General features: G+C 41.9%; 1 long non-coding RNA gene and 1 pseudogene across 1 annotated transcript in view; one reads left to right on the top strand and one right to left on the bottom strand.

Moving 5' to 3' along the window:
* LOC118014328 overlaps positions 1-9,414 on the top strand; it is a 48,873-nt gene extending 39,459 nt beyond the window's left edge. The window contains exons 2-3 of the long non-coding RNA XR_004680262.1: positions 791-855; positions 9,397-9,414. This is a non-coding gene — a long non-coding RNA (uncharacterized LOC118014328). The remainder of the gene's footprint in view (positions 1-790; positions 856-9,396) is intronic.
* Positions 9,415-11,750: 2,336 nt separating this feature from the next.
* On the bottom strand, positions 11,751-12,042 carry LOC118014327 (annotated as a pseudogene).
* Positions 12,043-19,377: the final 7,335 nt, after the last annotated feature.

Genomic DNA, 19,377 nt, shown 5'->3' with positions numbered 1-19,377 from the left:
AGAGAGAAAAAAGAATTCTTTCCCTCTTGCATCAAAATAGGGAAACTGAGGGAAAAAGAACAACTCTCCTGACTTAGGAGGGGAGATAGTGTGGGCTGCTGGATCTCAGTAAGGTCAAATAAAGGCGGAGGTTGGCAGTTTTGACAGGACATTTCAGTGTCCATCTCTGGGCAACAGGAGGCATCAGCCCGGTGCATTCATCAGGGGTGCAGTCATTAGGCAGGGGTCTGTATGAAATGCTGGGCAGGGGTGTGAGACCCTGGGCCGGGCAGGGGAACAGAAAGGGTCCTACCGAGGTCGTGTTGGTGCATTCCAATATGAGTTCTGGTAAAACTAGCTTTGGTGACCTTGGAAAAATAAATCTTGATTTATTAATCAGAATTTGATTTTCCTCATCTAGAATGTGAAAATAATGCCTGATTTACTTGTACTTTGAGGAATACATAAGATAGTATATGTAAAGTCTCTGACAACATGTAGCAAATAATGTCTTTCCCAGGAATGTTTTTTAAAGATTTATTTATTTATTTGAGAGATAAAGAAAGAGAGAGAGCAGAGGGAGGGATGGGGGCGGGGAGAAGCAGATTCCCCGCTGAGTGGGGAGCCTGAAGCAGGGCTCGAGCTCATGACCCGGAGATCATGACCTGAGCCAAAACCAAGAGTCCGATGCCTAACCGGCTAAGCCGCCCATATGCCCCTTTCCCAGAAATTTCTGATGTGTTGTTTTTCTAAATGACAAATATAGATTCATAGCACAACTACATGTATGACTTTGTGTTTTTTATCGCAGGTATATCTAGGAGATACTGAGGGCTCCGTTCTAGACCACTGCAATAAAGCAAATATTGCCATAAAGTGAGTCAAATAAATTTTTTGGTTTCCCAGTACCTATAAAAGTTATATTTATGCTATACTATAGTCTATTAAGTGTGTAATAGCATTATATTTAAAAAACCAATATAAATACCTTGATTTAAAATTACTTTATTGCCAGGGCGCCTGGGTGGCTCAGTCGGTTAAGCAGCTGCCTTTGGCTCGGGTCATGGTCCCAGGGTCCTCAGCAGGGAGAGCCTGCTTCTCCCTCTCTCTCTGCTGTTCCCCCTGCTTGTGCTCTCTCTCTCTGCCAAATAAATAAATAAAATCTTAAAAATAAAATTAAAATAAAATTACTTTATTGCCTAAAAAACACAGACCATCATCTGAGCTTTCAGTGCCTCATAATAACTGCTGGAGAGGGTCTTGCCTCGATGTTGATGGCTGCTGACTGATCAGGGTGATGGTTGCTGAAGGCTGGAGTGGCTGTGGCCATTTTGTAAAATAAGACAGCAATGAAGTTTGCCACACAGATGGACTCTTCTTCTCATGAATGATTTCTCTGTAGCATGCGATGCTGTTTGATATCATTTTGCCCACAGGAGAACGTTTCTCAAATTTGGAATCAGTCTTCTCCAACCCTGCCACTGCTTTATCAACTAAGTTTATTGTAATATTCTAAACCCTTATTTGTCATTTCAGTAGTCCTCACAGCATCTTTACCAGGAGTAGATTCCATCTCAAGAAACCACTCTCATTGTTCACCCTTAAGAAGCAGGCTTCATCCCTTAAAGTTTTATCATGAGATAGTAGCAATTCAGTCACATCTTCAGGCTCTACTTCTGATTCTAGTTCTCTTGCTATTTCCACCACATCTGCAGTTACTTCTTCCACTGAGGTCTTGAACTCCTCAGAGTCATCCATGATGGTTGGAATCAACTTCTTCCCAACTCCCGTTCATGTTGATATTTGGGTCTCTTCGCATGAATCATGAATGTTCTTAATGGCATACAGAATGGTGAATTTTTTCCAGAAGGTTTTCAATTTACTTTGCCCACATCCATCAGAGGAGTCATGATCTATGGCAGCTACAGCCTTATGAAATGTATTTCTTAAATGATAAGACTTAAAAGTCGAAATTACTCCTTGATTAGTGGCCATCTTGTTCCAAATCCAGATCCTTGCATGTCCTCTGACCTCTGCAGAATGGATGTTGTGTTAGCAGGCATGACAATAACATTAATCTCATTGTACCTCTCCAGCAGAGCTCTTGGGTGAGCAGGTGCATGGCCAATAAGCAGTAATCTTTTGAAAGGAATCTGTTTTCTGGGCAGTAGGTCTCAACAGTGGGCTTAAAATATTCAGTAAATGATTTGTAAACAGATGTGCTGTCATCCAGGCTTTGTTGTTCCATTTCTAGAGCACAGGCAGAGTAGATTTAGCATCATTCTTAAGGGTCCTAGGATTTTCAGAATAGTACATAAGCACCGGCTTTAAGAGAAAGTCACCAGCTGCATTAGCTTCTAACAAGGGTCAGCCTATGCTTTGAAGCTTTGAAGACAGGCATTGATTTTTCTCTCTAGCTATGAAAGTTCTAGGAGGCATCTTCTTCCAAGAGAAGGCTGTTCTGTCTACCTTGAGAATCTGTTGTTAACGTAGCCCCCTTCAGGAATTCTCTTAGCTAGATCTTCTGGATAACTTGCTGCAGCTTCTCCATCAGCACTTGCCGCTTCACCTTGCACTGTTATGTATGGAGACGGCTTCTTTCCTTAAACCTCATGAACCAACCTCTGCTAGCTTCAGACTTTTCTTCTGCAGCTTCCTCACCTCTCTCGGCCTGCATAGAATTAAAGAGAGTAGGAGCATTGCTTTGGATTAGGCTTTGACTTCAGGGAAGGTTGTGGCTGGTTTGATCTCCTATCCAGACCACTAACACTTTCTCCATATCAGCAGTAAGGCTGTTTTGCTTTCTTACCATTTGTGTGTTCACTGGAGTAGCACTTTCAATTTCCTCCAAGAACTTGTCCTTGGCATTCACGACCTGGCTAACCGTTCAGTGCAAGAGGCCTCGCGTTCAGCCCATCCCAGCTTTCAACATGCCTTCCTCACTAAGCTTCATCATTTCTACCTTTTGATTTAAAGTGAGAGACCTGCGAATCTGCCTTGCACTTGAACACTTAGAGGCCATTGCAGGGTTACTAACTGGCCTAATTTCAAAACTGTTGTGGCTCTGAGAATAAGGAGGACTGAGGAGAAGGAGAGAGCTGCGGAATGGCTGGTTGGTGGAGCAGCCAGAACACACGTAAGATTTGTCTCTTAGATTTACTGTCTTATATGGGAGTGGATCATGGCACCCCAAAACAATTACAATAGTAATGTCAAAGATCCCTGATCACAGATCACCATAACGAAGATAATAATGATGAAAAAGTTTGAAATATTGTGAGGATAACCAAAATGTGACACAGAGACACGAAGTGAGCAAATGCTGTTGGAAAAATGGCACCGATGGACTTGCTCTATATAGAATTGCCACAAACTCTCAATCTGTAAAGGATGAAATATTTGCAAAAAAAAAGTGCAATAAAATAAGGAATGCCTCTGTTCTCTCCATCTATGGTAAAGAAATAAATTTTTAGGTGGAAATGTAGTGACTGAATTTTTTTCCCTCCAAGTGGACTTATGATATAACCCCCCCAAATTTTATAATTTAATAATAGATGAAAAGCCTTATAAAACTATATAATTTAGATGACATTACATGTATTTCTATTCACCTGCATTATATCACTTAAAGCATGGGCAGGGCTTCTGGGCATTTTGACCAGCAACTTTGCATCATTAATAGAGTCCGGGTTAAAAATCACATGCACTACACTCAGCTGAGTTAAAAGCATAGAGCATGTTACTTTTTGATGTAATTTTTCATTTTGCTCTGATCCCTTGTCCCTTTCTTATGGGAAAGTGGAGGTGCACAAGATGCGACTTAAAATTGACAACTAAAGGCAACCCTTTCTCACATTAACAATAGCCTCTTTGGGGTCAATGTCAGTCTTTTAGGGCTTTTCTTCTCCCCTCCCACCTGCCAGCTATGGACAGCATTTGGGCTTGGGAGGAGGCTGTCCTGTGGGTGGGGAGGGAAGCTTGGGTTGGCTTGTTCCCTCTAAGTCCTTGCTAGTCTTTGCTGCAAGATAGGTTTGGTCTGTTCCCTGAGTACACTGGGCTGGTGGCCACAAAGGAATAGCTCTTTCATCTGGTCTTTTGGGATTTGCATTTAATCCTGCCCATGGTCCTGGTCATTTGCCTCTAGTGGTGGAGTCCTTGCACTCTGTGGCCGTCTTGTTCCTACTCCAGATCCCTGCATGTCCTCTGGCCTCTCAGTACCACTGTATTGTTTCACAGGACCTTATGGGAACTTCTGGATTCCATGTATACCGAGTACAAACCTTGGGAAGCCAGGGCACCTCAACAACTCCCTCAACCAGGTTAACCTACCATATTGTTGAGGTTTCAATACACATGCAGGCATTGGGGGGAGGGGCGAGCAGGACTGAAATTCTCCTGCTATGTTCACATTGCTCTGGGGAGTTCCTAGTGCGGGTCATGAAAAATCAGGGATATATGTACCTGCTTGTTTCCTTTTTTTTTTTTTCGCATTTTCCACTTCTTCTTCCTCCCTGGTACAGAACAACTTCAAATTTTCTCCCCAAGCAGGTAAGAATGCCCCTTGTGTCATATTCTAAAATCTTTACTCCCGTAAAATTCCATATTGTTACATCAAGTACAGCTTTGCTTACATACATAAAGGGAACTTTTGAAATTTAGAAGTCCCTTTTTCTCAAAGCTTAGCTTTCAAAATGATCATTTTATTAAGCACTCACACACACAAAAGGAAATACTAATTTGATAAATTTTGGGCAATGACTTTCTTTTTCTTACTGGTATTTTGTCTATCACTTAAAAACTGGGAACCATAGATTTGATGGATGGAAATCATAAGGAATCATGATTTAAAGGAAGAGGGAAATTATATCACTTTAACTTAAAAAATGATACCTGTTAGGTATTGGAGATTACCCACCCTGGTTGTTTTAAGCCATCCAGCTACTTAAGGGGACCTTAAGGGAAGCTTTAGGGAAGGAAGGTGCTTTGCTGAATGACCCATCAAAGCTGTAAGCGTATCACCAGTGTGTGCTGAGCCTGGAAAAGTGGGCATTTAGACAATGACTATGTTAAAACTTCCAAAGAGGGCTTTTCCTAGGCTGTCTGCCTTTCTGATCACTAGATTTCATCGAAACATCTACTAATTTCCTTCCTTATGGATTCATATCAATTCATTGTAAGAATTGATCAGCAGTCTTCTTTATCTCTTTTTTAAGGAGGTGAACTTCTACTCACTTGGCCTGATTTGAAGACTACAAAAAGCTGCAATTCTGCTGAGCAAAACTTTTTCAGAACTTTATCAAACAAATTAACGTTTAACCAATATTCACTGGGCGCCTGCTATGTGCCAACCCACTGTCCTAGGTACTTGCCATGTCTCTGTTGTAGTATCACGTATGGAGTAGAAAAAGAGAACATTTGAGAAGGGAAATAGAAAGATAAGGATTATTGCATTGGAAAAACACCAAATACATCATACCTTATCAAAATCTCACAAAAGATATACATTTTTAAGTTTTCCTCTGTGTACAAATTTAGCAGTTAATAGAATCTGTTATAACTGTGTCCACATCACTGCCTTCTGGAAACAATGATCCTTTTGGGACTGGGATTTTGCCCTTTTTCGTTTAAAAATTAAGCATCATTTTACTCAGAATGAATGTACATCTCTGGTGATAAAGTTCATTTCTCTTTAGTTGTTCTCCTCTCCTGTCTGACTGGTCTCCTCAGTGTTCTCTACCAAGCTTTTTACAGAAACACTTCCTTTCCTCTGGCACCCTCCAAACTCATGGGATCACCTTCTTCATGGAACCTTGTTTGACTCATCCAGCCAATTCTCACATGAATTCCTTCTCTGAGTTCCTACGACACTTCTAGTTACCCTTACATAGTTGCCTCAAAACTAAATTGAGGTTGGGGCCTGTCTTAAATTAAATTTCTTTGTATCTTCCATAATGCCTAGAAAAATTATAGGCCTATTGTAGGCATAAATAAATAAAGAGGTAGGTGTAGACTTATTTAGTACACTCAGGGATAATATTAAAATTGTCAGTATCTAATATAGTATGAACACTGACCATTGAGGATACTGCTACCAATTCATATGGTCTGAGTATCAGCCATGCTGTGTGTGTGTGTGTGTGTTTGTGTGAGATGTTCACACTATTATACAGGTTAGATATATTATCCTCCATTTCACAGATGAGAAATGAGGGAACTGAGTTTCAGAGATGTTCAAATTACTTGCTCAGGACATACAACCAATGGAAGACCCTAGATCTCTTTCACTCAAACCCTTGCTCTTTCCACTCTACTACTGCACTGATTACTACTTGCTGGCAGGTCAGGTCCTCTGCCCCCTTGGACTGAGGTGTGCCTTTCAAAGAAGAGGGAGTTGGGTGACTGGTGAGTCTGACTAGAGTGTGTGGATAACCAGCTCACTTACACTAAGCCATCTCCATCGTGGGGACCTGCATGGTCATGACTAATTGTCATTTATGGCCAGTTTACACAGTAATTGCTTGTGTTATACAGATTTGGTTGGAGAAGGTCATCTTTCTTTTTTTTTTTTTAAGATTTTATTTATTTATTTGACAGAGAGAGACACAGCAAGAGAGGGAACACAAGCAGGGGGAGTGGGAGAGGGAGAAGCAGGCTTCCCGTGGAGCAGGGAGCCCGATGCGGGGCTCGATCCCAGGACCCTGGGATCATGACCTGAGCCAAAGGCAGACGCTTAACGACTGAGCCACCCAGGTGCCCCAGAAGGTCATCTTTCAAAGCCAAAGTTCTGGTAGCTTGTTGGATGATTCACAGTGGGTCTCGTGACACCTCTTACTGTTTTAATTTTATATTGTTTGTTAAGTGGGAAGAAAATTATACTTGTCTTAAATTCTTCATAAGTAATTTTAAAGTGTTTTGAACCTGCATTTTTAATATAAAAACAAGATGTCTTTATTGTCCAATAATGGCCGTCTTGTTGGTGACTGAGAAAAGAAAGGTAATCTCTTCTCAGTTTGGTCAGTCATCAGTAAGGAGTCAATGAAACATTACAAATAATGACACATTATCACACAGGAAGGAGAGCTCAAAGCTCATCAATCCCATTTTCTGTTCCTGAGCACATGGGAACATTTTATTTCCTCCTTGCTAGGTTGGGGTCATGTGACCGGTTCTGGCCAAAAAAAATAGGACAGAAGAATATATGCCACTTGTAGCCCTGCCCCTTAAAAACATCTTAAACAGTATTCGGGCTTCCCTTCCCCTCCCACAGTGTTCAGTTGCCACTGGTTTAAGATTCTGGCATCACAGAATGGAAGGAGTGTGGGTTCCTGAGTCACCACTTGGAAGAGAGCCTCCAAGGAGAGCTACCAAAGTTGCATTGACAGTGGCATGAGGGAGGGTATTCACCATCAGTCTTCACCATCAGTCTGATACAGTACCTCTAGGTATGGTAGCCCACATATTAAAAAAGACAAGTTATCTACTTCTCAACTTCCCCACAATCACAACCCATTTATAATGGAAAAGAACAACAAATAATCCGTTCGAAAAGGGAAAGAATGGACAACATGCAGCATTATGGTCCACAGTCATACTAAAACCCTTCTGGGTCAGCACTGTGATGTCCATACCCTCCGTACATGGTGGATGTGAGGGAGAAATGAACTTACGTGTGAGACCACTGAGAGTTATAGTAACAGGTATTTATGGCTCTGATATAGAAACTGGTACCGGAAGTGGGGTGTTCGCATAACCAAATCATATTCCTTGACTGTTATGCTCTTTTAAATATGTATCATTTGTTTAGTAGTTCAGCATCAGGCAGAAAGGCAGCTAATATCAGAAAACGGAAGACAGAAATTCAGGTTATGCAGTGACAAATCATTTAGTATAACTATTGCCTGCTATTAGTTAGAAGATAGCCAACATGCACAGTTTATACATTTAGGGGAAACGGTTAAAAACAGAATTTCAGCAGTGTTTTTGGTATCACAAGAAAGATGTGTATTACAAGAAGGAGATGACTCAGGAAAGCACCATGAGTTTGCAAGCAGAAATAGAATACAGAATCCAGAAATTTGGGCTGTACGATTGGAAGAAATAAATTTATTTTAGATTCACACAGTAAGCCATGGTACCAAGAAGGGCTTTAAGTGATAAGTATCTAGTAAAAGTTCTCAATTGAATGGAATTATTTGAGACAAAAATCAAATCAATGGTATGGCCTTCCCATCTATTATTTCTGAGAGCCTTAATGCCTTTAGATAATTATATTAAGAGAAAGAAAGGCATGGAAGAGAAGATGCAAAGAAAAAATCTAGATTTGATAACAATGTCTAGAAAATAACTGGGTATGGTTGCTGGCACATGGACCTGAATGGAAGCAGATATATCCTATGCCTTCTAAGTTTTTGAGGATTGCATTACCAAAGAATCCAGGGGCCTACACCTAAAAAATCCTTCCTTGTTCAAGGCTTAAAATAATTCCTAAGTTGGGGCGCCTGGGTGGCTCAGTCGTTAAGCGTCTGCCTTTGGCTCGGGTCATGATCCCAGGATCCTGGGATCGAGCCCCGCATTGGGCTCCCTGCTCCGCGGGAAGCCTGCTTCTCCCTCTCCCACTCCCTCTGCTTGTGTTCCCTCTCTCGCTGTGTCTCTCTGTCAAATAAATAAAAAAAAAAAATCTTAAAAAAAAAATAATAATTCCTAAGTTCCCAACCCATTCCAGACTGAGCAGAAGTCAAGCTTTTAAAGTGTCACTGTTTTGAATGAAGGGTGTTCCCCCAAACTCACTTCACATGTGGCCAAGGAGAAGAACAAAGAAGGGAATCCTTTCTAGAGCAAACTCCACACACATCCACCATGTATGGAGGGTATGGACATCACAGTGCTGACCCAGAAGGGTTTTAGTATGACTGTGGACCATAATGCTGCATGTTGTCCATTCTTTCCCTTTTCGAACGGATTATTTGTTGTTCTTTTCCATTATAAATGGGTTGTGATTGTGGGGAAGTTGGGAAGTAGATAACTTGTCTTTTTTAATATGTGGGCTACCATACCTAGAGGTACTGTATCAGACTGATGGTGAAGACTGATGGTGAATACCCAAGTATTCTGGACATTGATTTGAAGGCGGTGACTGGATGGGATCTTGACTGGTGAGGTGAGTGTGCTCTGTGAGTGAAAGGAAGAGTATAATGGATATTGCATGTACAGAAGGGCAGACTATGGCAAAAATCTTTCAGTGTTCACCATTTGGGGTTTTTCTTGGACACAAGGAAGGCTACATCTCCCAGGCTGCCTTGAAGTTAGATGGGCCATGTGATCCTGAGCTTTGCTCAGTGGAATATGGGCAGATGATTGTTACTTCAAGGCCACCTGTATTAAAATCTTGTACGTCTTGTTTTTCTTTCATCTGAATAGCTGGAAGCAAAGGACTGAAAGATGGACAACCACACAGTGGAAGGAGCCCAACCTACACCAGATGTTCATGAGTAAGTAATAGCCTTGTACCAGGTTCTAGTACTCATATTTGGAAATTGTCTTTTATAGCAGCCTGGATTGATTACCTTAACTAATACACTAGAGCTGGAAGAGCTCTTCATTTCTCTTGAAAGGAGTGAAATCATCCTCCTACCCCATCATCATCATCATCACCATCATCATCATTGTTCAAAAAATACATTTTGAGTATCTATAACTTGTCAGGCACCGTGACAGAGACTGGAAGGCAAAAAGGAATGAAACGTTGTTCCTGGTCTTGTCCATAATCTGGTGGAGAAACATATAGATAAACAGATAATGACATCAAGAATTATACTGTAAGTGTCACACCATTAACATATGACATAGTTCATTCTGTATGGAGGTTGGGTGGGGCAGTGAGAGGTACAGACCTCACAGAGGAGGTTACATGTGTATCAGGTTCTAAGGGATGAAGAGGGATTTTCTAGGCAAATAGGGCAGGTGGAAGGCATTCTAAGTAGAAGTAACAATTAGTCTGAAGGCATGCAGATATGCAAGTCAGGAAAATGAAATTGATTTCTACACTTGGAGATGGAAAACATATTTATCATTCTCATCATCATCCTCAAATGTATCATCCTACCATCAAAATTATTTATTAGTTTCCATACAGAGTGACCACGTGGATTTGATCCTGTTCTCCAGAGGATCTCAGCCCAAGGGAGTGTAGGTAGCAGATTACACACTGACCAGGAGGGTTGCCCTATAGAATGCTCTATTATTTCCTTGCTATGTAATATGGGCCAAGTCACTTGACTTGTCTTTATCTTACTCATACTGTTGTACCCAAGAGAGAACTCATATTTATCCTTTCTGTCTTGAGGAATTGTTATGCACATATGGTAAATAAAATATATGAAACCTGATTTGAAAAAAATATACAAAGACCATACTATATATGTTTATATTTTACAAAGACAGTTAATGAAGGATGGGTGGGGTGGTATGGGCCATGGTCCACAGCTGTTTTATATTGTCATCCCATTAAAGGACCCATTTTACTTCTTTCTGTGGCAGTTGACTGGTATCCTCAGACAGATCCTACCTGTTGGTGGTACACCGGGAGGGAGAGCCACTCTCAGGGCATGGGGACACATTGACAGGGAGAGGGGCCATGTGGCCATCCAGACCAGGTGGACGTGTTTACTCAGCATGCATGAAGGCAGCCCAGCCTGAGCAGGAATAGGGATCAAAGCTTAAGAAGGAAATAAACATTTTAGTCAGAGGGTGGCTGGTTTGGGGGGTGAGTGGGTAAGGCTCTCAAAAGGAAAACCAATCACCAGACCTGAGGCCCAGTCAGGATGTAGAATGTAAGTGAGTAGGGACCAGTGGTTCAGAACTAAGGGTTCAAACAGTGAAGACATTGGAGGACCACCTATCACAGTAGTCCCTTCTCAATGGCCTGGATATTTTTTGGATCGTACCTTTTTCTATGGCAGGATAGCACAATTTCATTTATACATAGGCATCTAGGACATGGCAAAGAGTTTTGAACCTCAGTCCTTACCCTGAGAGCTCCAAGTGAAATAAACGCTTGGTCAGTTGCTTCCTGCCATCTGCCTTCCTCCCCATTTCTACTTGTGGAACACACTTTACAGCTTCAGCATGGTAGTGACTCTCCATCTATCAGTGCCACCCAAGGAGGCCATGCAGTAGGCTTGGGAATGCCATCGGCCCCCTTGGTTGGCAGTAAGTGCCTCAGATACCCCATTTTCTCCTGGTGGTCCATCACCAAGCTGTGAGGCATGCAGTTCTCTAAAAACCCTCTTAAGCCTATAGAGATCATTATAATCTATAACCTTGCAAGGACATGAGTCCCACATAGACAGCTACTTTGTCAAGTAGTACTTCTATGTCTTTGAGATCCTAAACCTGCCTCATTGAAGCATGAATGCTTCTAGTGTTTTGTTTTGTTTTGTTTATCATTACAATAAACATTTATTTAAAGTAATACAGGGACACCCAGGTAGCTCAGTTGGTTGAGTGTCTGCCTTCTGCTCAGGTCATGGTCCCGGGGTCCTGGGGTCAAGTCCCGAGTCGGGCTCCCTGCTCAGCGGGGAGTCTGCTTCTCCCTCTGCCTGCCCCTCCCCCTGCTTGTGCTCTCTCTCTCTCTCTCAAATAAATAAATGAAATTTAAAAAATCTTTTAAAGTAATACATTTGCAGCTCAAACCATTCTAAATTGTACATTTCAGGTTTACCCAACTTAAAAATATTTGAAGGCAGAGGCAACTGCAGATTTCCATTCCATGATTATTTCTTTGCCCATTCTTCTCTCCTTTTTCTTTCCTGAATAACTTCTTTCAGATATGGTTCAAGGTAGAATTTAGCCGCCTCATATTTTGTCCACTGCTCTTGAAGATCAGACCTGCTGCCGCATGGTCAGGTCCAGGGCTCTCTCAATGTGAAACATCCTGTCGTTATAAAGGTTCTCAGGAAGCCTTCGTGTGGCCTCTTTCACATCATCATTCTCGTATGCTGTATCATCTCACATTAACCCCGGTTTATGGAACCCTACAGCATTGTAATAACATTTTCAAATACCCTCCAGCAAACCCGAGACCGCGGCATTGAATGCTTCTAGTATTTTGTGATTGGGTAAGCCATTTCATTTTTATCTGCTGAGATCTTAAAGACTGTGGCTGAGGTCTAGGGCTTTATCTTCGTAACCTAGGCCTACATGACATTACCTAACTCAAAGTCGCTAGCGATGCATCTGAGAAGTTCATGCCAACGAAAACCCAGCCTAGGGACTTGGGTGACATTGCGGCCCGTCCAACCCATCGATAAATCCTTGAAGCTTTAACCCTGCCCTCCTTCTCCCCCTACTTTGCAATGCCCTCTCTTTTACTTTGCATTGGCATTAATGGTATAAAGAGCTACCTTCTCATCTGAGTAATGCTAATTCACCTCCATCCCTGGTCATTTGCTACCTATTAGAAATATCCTGACAGCCTGCATCTCATTACCGTCGCACCAGGTCCAGCTCCCAAGAATAACCTTCTAAGGAGGATGAAATGTACGCCAGTGGCATCTAATACCAGGGCATTCACATTCATATTTTTAGCAGCATATATCAGTGAGCCCAACCTTTTCTATGTACTTTTAATAATCTCCATAAAAGCCTGATTTCCAATCCCTAGGCTCAAGCTGACAGTGTAAATAAAATCACCCAAATCCACAGGGTAAGAGAAATGAAAATGACAAGGATTAAAATTTGGTCAAACCTCTTTCTTTTTAAAAATTCTGCTTCCCTTCCAATTGGATCACGACCCTCTGTGTGCTCAGCTTAAGACCAGACGGTATGCTTTCACTTTTATTCCTCTCTGCCACAGGCTTACAGTATTTAGTGGGAGTCGGTAAAGAATGTGTGCTGGGTAGAGAGTTAATACCATAATCCCCTATCGTTGGGGTCAAATGCTGAATAGAGCAAAAGAATTAGAAAACATGTTACATACAATGGCAGGAAAAAATGCATCAGCACGCTGTTCTGTGAACGCTAGCATCCATCACCCACAAGGGACGGCCATGAGGTAACAGAGTGCGTGAGAGATGCGGAGTTGGAATCTACTTGTGCTCAGAAGCCGCATGGAGACCTGAGCACAAGTCTTAATATGCATATACCGTGGGAGGTGTTTGTCACCATTTCGAATTGCTTCTTTCCAAGTACCTGCTTGGATTTAGTTCCTAAGTAACACATTTAGCCGCTAAATTGTTTCACAGAGCTGAACCTTCAGCTATCGTTTTTCACTCTCCAGCAATGGGTGTGAATATTGTTCTCAAAATGCTGTAATACATCTGTCTCTGGAGGGTTCTCTTAACGAACGAGTAGAAATTTGAGGCACCACGGGCAAAAAGGGTTGAACAGCCACCTTCCATTGTATCTTGGGAAAGTCAACCGAATTCCCCTGGAGTAAGATTACAAGCAAATAAATAACTTTGTCTGGAAGTTCTACACAGAGAAGTGTGTGTGTGTAAATGGTTTAACCAAAAAGTGACAAGTCGAATTTATTTTAAATAACACCCTTTGAAGTAGTAATTATTATGGATCAACATTTTAAAAATTTTGTTTTATTCTTACATTTACATATAGTAAAATTCTTTGGAGTTTCGAGTTCTATAGTTTTGACAAATGCGGAGTTGTGGAAGCATCACCACAATCAAGATACCGCATGGTTCCATCACCCTCAACAATCCCTTGTGCTGTTTCTTTGTAGTCAAACCTTTCACCCCCAAACCTACAAATCTTACATTCTTATCTATGATTTTACATATATATAGCTTGTACAATGATCAAAATGATAACCTGAAATTGTATTTTTATATAATTTATATGTAATAAAAAAGCCCCAAACAACATCATCTGCACATTTTAAATAAGGTCATATATATATACACACACACACACATAAATAACTAGAGAGCCGATGTTCTCTGATCATAAAAAGACTTACTTATTGCTCAATAAGTTCAGTTGGTGCAGGGAGAGTCACCTAACCCACAATTGTGTCAGCGTGAACAAAAGTGCTTATTAAATGTATATTGAGTTGATTATTAAGCCATGGGTTGAGTAATGATTTTTATTTAAATTTTTAAAAGCTCATGACAACTGTAACTAGAAATGTGACATTCATAGTGTTGTAATTGTACCTTAAAGACAGCCAAGAAGGAGAAGTGAGGTTTAGGGAAGGGGGAGAAAGATAGTGTGTGTGTGTGTGTGTGTGTGTGCGTGCACGTGCGCATGTGTGCACATGTATATGAGATGACATCATACATTTGCTCGCTCACCAATAATAAAAATTGACTTGTTTCTGCACATAACCAATACTGTGTATGTATATGACTCAGCGATTAAAAGCTAATGGCCTTAAGGAGAAACTATTAGAAACATTACTAACTAGGGTTTTGAGCTATATTTGTGAGGATAATCTTTGTTTATTTAAATAAGGCACCATGATTTATATGAAAATACTGAGCAAGATTGGATTCTAACCAGGAAGTATAAGACATGTTATGAGTCACTCAGCATATCCCCTCTTTCCTGCAGGGGCAGATTGATGAAATTACTAAAGAAATCTTATTTCAAGCAAATAAGTCATTATTGTTTAAAACAGAAATATTAAAGTGTCCTTAATTTTATACATTACCTTATCTACATTTCTATTAGCCCAAGGTCAACCTCCCAGTCTTCTTTACTGGCTACTCCTCCTCTAGTTGATACTCCTTTTCTCATACTTCACTCATTTTCATGGAGAAATCATTTATACCCAGAATTAGAGATTCTCAATCTCATCTCCAACCCAGGTTTTCCTCATGAGTTACAGACACATATTTCCAGCTTTTACTTCATATCTCTCCCTGGATATTCCACAAGCCCAAACTTAAATTGTCCGAAACGGATCTGAATATCAGTCAAACCAAATGGTTCCTCCCCCATAGAATTTTCCATATGCTTCCATTAGCTCTTATCTCACTTCCTGTTTCTTTCACTGGACTGAAGGCAACGAACGTGTCTTTTCCCTAGTGCCTGGCACAGTGCCTGGCATCTGGTAGGCATTTATAAATATTTGTGGAAGGAATGAGCGCACATGACACTCATATGCATATAAATAGGGATTTATTTCCACCCTAAACCCCAGTGTTTATGAATGGTTTTTAAATGGATGAGTAGCTCCAATATACATATAGATATAAGCATTTGTTCTCACATCAACCACCAACTACCATGTCTACATAATGTCTGGAGATCAAATAATGTCTGTTTTATGCAGCAGGGAAAACAATTAGCACACTTCAGGGTTTTTTTCTATTTTTTCTCATTGAAATCATATTCTTTTTAAATTCAATATATAGCATAAACATTTTCTATGTCTTAGAAAGCTCTAGATACTATTTTCACTGATTGAATAGTAGTGCCTCAGAAAGAAGTCCTTCTTGCTTCTCCAAAAGATTAGTTTGAAACATTATGAGGACCTCATGTAGAACCTACTCCTATTCAACAGTCTGGACTCTCCCCAGTGATTCCCTGTGTGGTCCCTAGACTGGCAGTATCAGCAGCATCTAGGAACTTGTTAGAGATGAAAATTCTTGGGCTCCATCCCATACTTTCGGAATCAGAATCTCAGGCATGGACCCCAACAATCTGTGCTTTAACAGGCTCTCCAGGTGATTTCAATGCACAAAAAAGTTTGAGAACCACCATCCTACACTTCCCAGTGAAAGAATCCTCCTGAACTTTTTTCCCACCCATCTCCCCCATTCAGTTAGGTGCCTCATTAGTTTCATACCATGTTCATATTGAAAAAAGCCTTCTATGTTTGACAATGAGTCTTTAGGATAGGGCCTGGCTTCTTATACCTAAGATGTAAATATAAATGTGATTGTAAAGCAGTAGTTTAAATTTTCTTCAAAGGAAATACTATACAGAAGCCCCGTGTGTGCTCATGCATGAGCTCGCGCGCATGTGTGTGTCGTATAAACAGGAATTGCTGTGATTGAATGTGGTTGAAAGGGTGGGGGAAACACAGTCTGTCCACTCCACCAGGCTTCCTCCCACCCAACCCTTTTCTCCATGACTCCTCCAGGGAACAGAACCTGAAAACCGCAGAGGCAGTGGAAAGGGAACTAGATGAGGAGTCAGGGGACCTGGGCTCCAGTTTACTCCTTTGGGCAATTCATTTAGCATCTCCAAGCCACATTTTCGTTGTCTGAACATGACTTGTCCAGTTGGAAGTTTGTTTGTTTGTTTGTTTGTTTGTTTATTATTGTTTAGCTTCTGGTACAAAGAGATCTGGGCTGTCTTGAAAGTTCTCCCTTCCTTGGAGACACAGGAATAAATGTTGGCTCTGTCATTGCTAGTCTTCTGTCTTTTACTTCAGTATTGACTTCCAGGCATTAATGAATAAACAGGGCCAGGCTGCCACCATTAGGAGTGCCAATAAAGAGAAGAAAATCTTCCACCAGAGTCACATTAACATTGAACAGATTTTCAACCCCAGCATTTGATGGGGAGTGTGGGCCGACGATAAGGGCATATGTGAAGAATTTAGAGAGTATAGCAAAACATTGTTGCATTGGCCTTTTTTGCAGCCTCCCCTCCACCTTCTCTTTCGTCCCTCTGCTCTCTTCTTGTTCCTTCTCCTCCTTCCTCTTTCGTCCTCCTCTTCCTCAGAGAGCTGGCAAAGTACTGGCCTATAGTCACTCTCCCAGTATTACATTAACTTGACTCTGTATGTCCCTGTTACTCTCAAGGCCAAAATCCACAATGGGTAACAAAGTGTCCAGGTGCCCCCAAGTATCCAAGTATAGCGAGTGTTACGTTCACACTCCCTCTTGCAGGGATCTCTGTATTTCCATCTTCTCTCTGCCTGACTTTCTCTTGCTCCCTCCCGCTTCTTTCTCTCTGATCATAAAAAGGCCACTTCTGGGAGACAGTTCTGAGCTTACCGGTGACTATCAGGGTGAAGGATGGGAGGTGAGCCCAGAACTGTGCTATGTCATGGCTCTAGGACGAGATGTTTATGTCCCTCCAAAATTCCTCTGTTGAAAACTAATGCCCAGGGTGATGGTATCCGGAGGGGGGGCATTTGGGAAGGGATTAGTCAGGAGGGCAGAGCCCTCATGAGTGGGATTAGTGCCCTTCTCCCAGAGCCCACAGAGCTCCCTCCTCCCTTCTGCCAAGGGAAGATATAGTGAGAAGCCAGCCATCTGTGAGCCAGTAAGAGGGCCCTCACCAGACTCCAAATCTGCCAGCACCTTGGTCTCGGACTCCAACCTCCAGAACGGGGAGAAACAATTTTCTGTAGCTTATAAGCCATCCAGTCTGTGGTACTGAGTCACCAGAACAGACAGAGACACCCGCCCTGATGGAAAGTAGGGTTTGCACGTGTGTGGAAGGGAGGTGGTGGTGGGAGAGCAATGGAGACCTGAGGGAGCAGGGTGGGCCTGGCCTTTTAACTCTTGAAACTTTACTCCCACAAAGTCTCCTGTGACACCTCTGGAAAGGTCACTCTGGCCTCTGCTCAGCCAATGGCGAGGGGCTCATTCTCTGAGATGCGGAGACCTTGCTCCATCCGTCATTCCCTGGTGTGTCAGAGGTTTTGACAGAAATACCAGATGCACTTTAATTGAATTTGTGGACCAAAAATGGTCTGACGGGGAAAGCATGTTGATAAAAATCTATGTTGTAGTTACATTTTACATTTACACTGTACTACTTATGCACATACAATTACTTTTTAAAATGGGATTTAAAAAATGGAATCTATATGTCTGTGCTTTTGTTTGCTTTTATCAAATGGAAAACTGAAATACTAGACTGCTTGGTTTGGACAGCTGGCTGCTTTATCCACCACCTTTTCCTCTCTCTCCTGTATTTTTAGCTCCCCTCTCCCTCAAGCCTTTGTCTTCTTTTTTTTCCCTCATGTAAATGGGTACAAATTTCACCTCACCTATCTTTTGCCCTTGTGCTTCTTGCTAACCGCTGGTCTACTTCGTTTTCCTTCTCAGTCAAGCTCTTTGAGACAAGAGTTAATACTTGGGGTCCACAGGGGTGCCCCTGCTGTCTTCCTCACAACCACCCATGAATCCTTGAGCTTCCATTATCCTCAACCCCCACTCTGCTGAAACTGCTCTTGCTGGGTCACCCATCTCCAAGCCCCAGACAGTGTTGCAGTCATTATGACATTTGGCCTCCCTAAGAAAAACGGATTATTTCCTTCCGGAGTCTCTTCCCTCCTTCAGAATCCAAGGCCCTACTCTCTCCTGCTTTTCTTCATAGCACATTCATTCACTCTCCCCAGCCTTTGCTGGTCCTTCAAATGCTAGCGCTTCCCGCAGTTCCGTCTTCTGCTGCCTGCTTTTCTATGCTATTGACTCATCCTGGGCCAGATCATCCACACCCGGGGATTCAACCCTCACCAACATGCCTACACTTCCCAGACCTTTACCTGCAGCCTCGGTCTGCTTTTCTTGGGCTCCAGACATATTTATTTTAGAATGTCTCCATTTAATAGGTGGCTCAAACTTCATTCTGTGAACAAATTAAAATTATCATCTTAACTTTTAAACTCTGCTCCTTTTGCTCGATGAAGAGCACCATCCAGCCATCTCAGCGAGGAACTGAGACTCATCCTAGACGTGGCTACACCTAAGTTCCATCAGTCTGACCTCCCTAACACTACATTTGATGATTTTCTCTGCTGTCTCCACCAGTTACTATCACTGCCACCCGGGTTTTAGTTCAGACAGTGTCCACTTTTCATCTGGGGCGATGCCTTCTGGGCTCCCTGCCCTCAGCCTCTCACACTTCCAAGTCACCTTCCATCTATTCTCCATTAGATCCTTCTAAAAAGGTGTTGTCCAACATAGTAACCTTTAGGCACATATAGCTATTTAATTAAAATTAAGTAAAATTTAAAATTCAGTTCTTGGGGCGCCTGAGTGGTGCAGTCAGTTAAGCGTCCAACTCTTGGTTTCAGCTCAGGTTTCAATCTCAGGGTCCTGAGATCGAGCCCTGCGTTGGGCTCCGTGCTCAGCGGGGTATCTTCTTAAGCCTCTCTCGCCCTCTCCCTCTGTTCCTCCCCCACCCCACGCTCTCTCTTTCAATCTAAAAATAAATACGTCTTTAAAAAGGAGAATAAAATTTTAGTTCAGTCCATGGCTAGCCACATTTTAAATACTTAATAATTAGCCCGAATGGCTAATGGTTACCTACTAAACAGTACAGATAGAGAGCATTTCCATCATTGCGGAAAGGTTACTTCGATAGTGCTGTTCTAGAATGTGATGTAATCATGTCTTATCTCTGCTTGCTTCCATAATGATTCCCCACATACTTCAGAGGAAACTCCAAACTCATTAGCTTGGCAGGTAAGCTCCT

Source organism: Mirounga leonina, unplaced genomic scaffold (genome assembly GCF_011800145.1).
Source record: "Mirounga leonina isolate KUSES-001 unplaced genomic scaffold, KU_Mleo_1.0 Mir_154, whole genome shotgun sequence".
Classification (NCBI taxonomy): domain Eukaryota; kingdom Metazoa; phylum Chordata; class Mammalia; order Carnivora; family Phocidae; genus Mirounga; species Mirounga leonina.
Note: the sequence above shows the minus strand (reverse complement) of the source record. Positions and strands in the feature narration are given on the sequence as shown.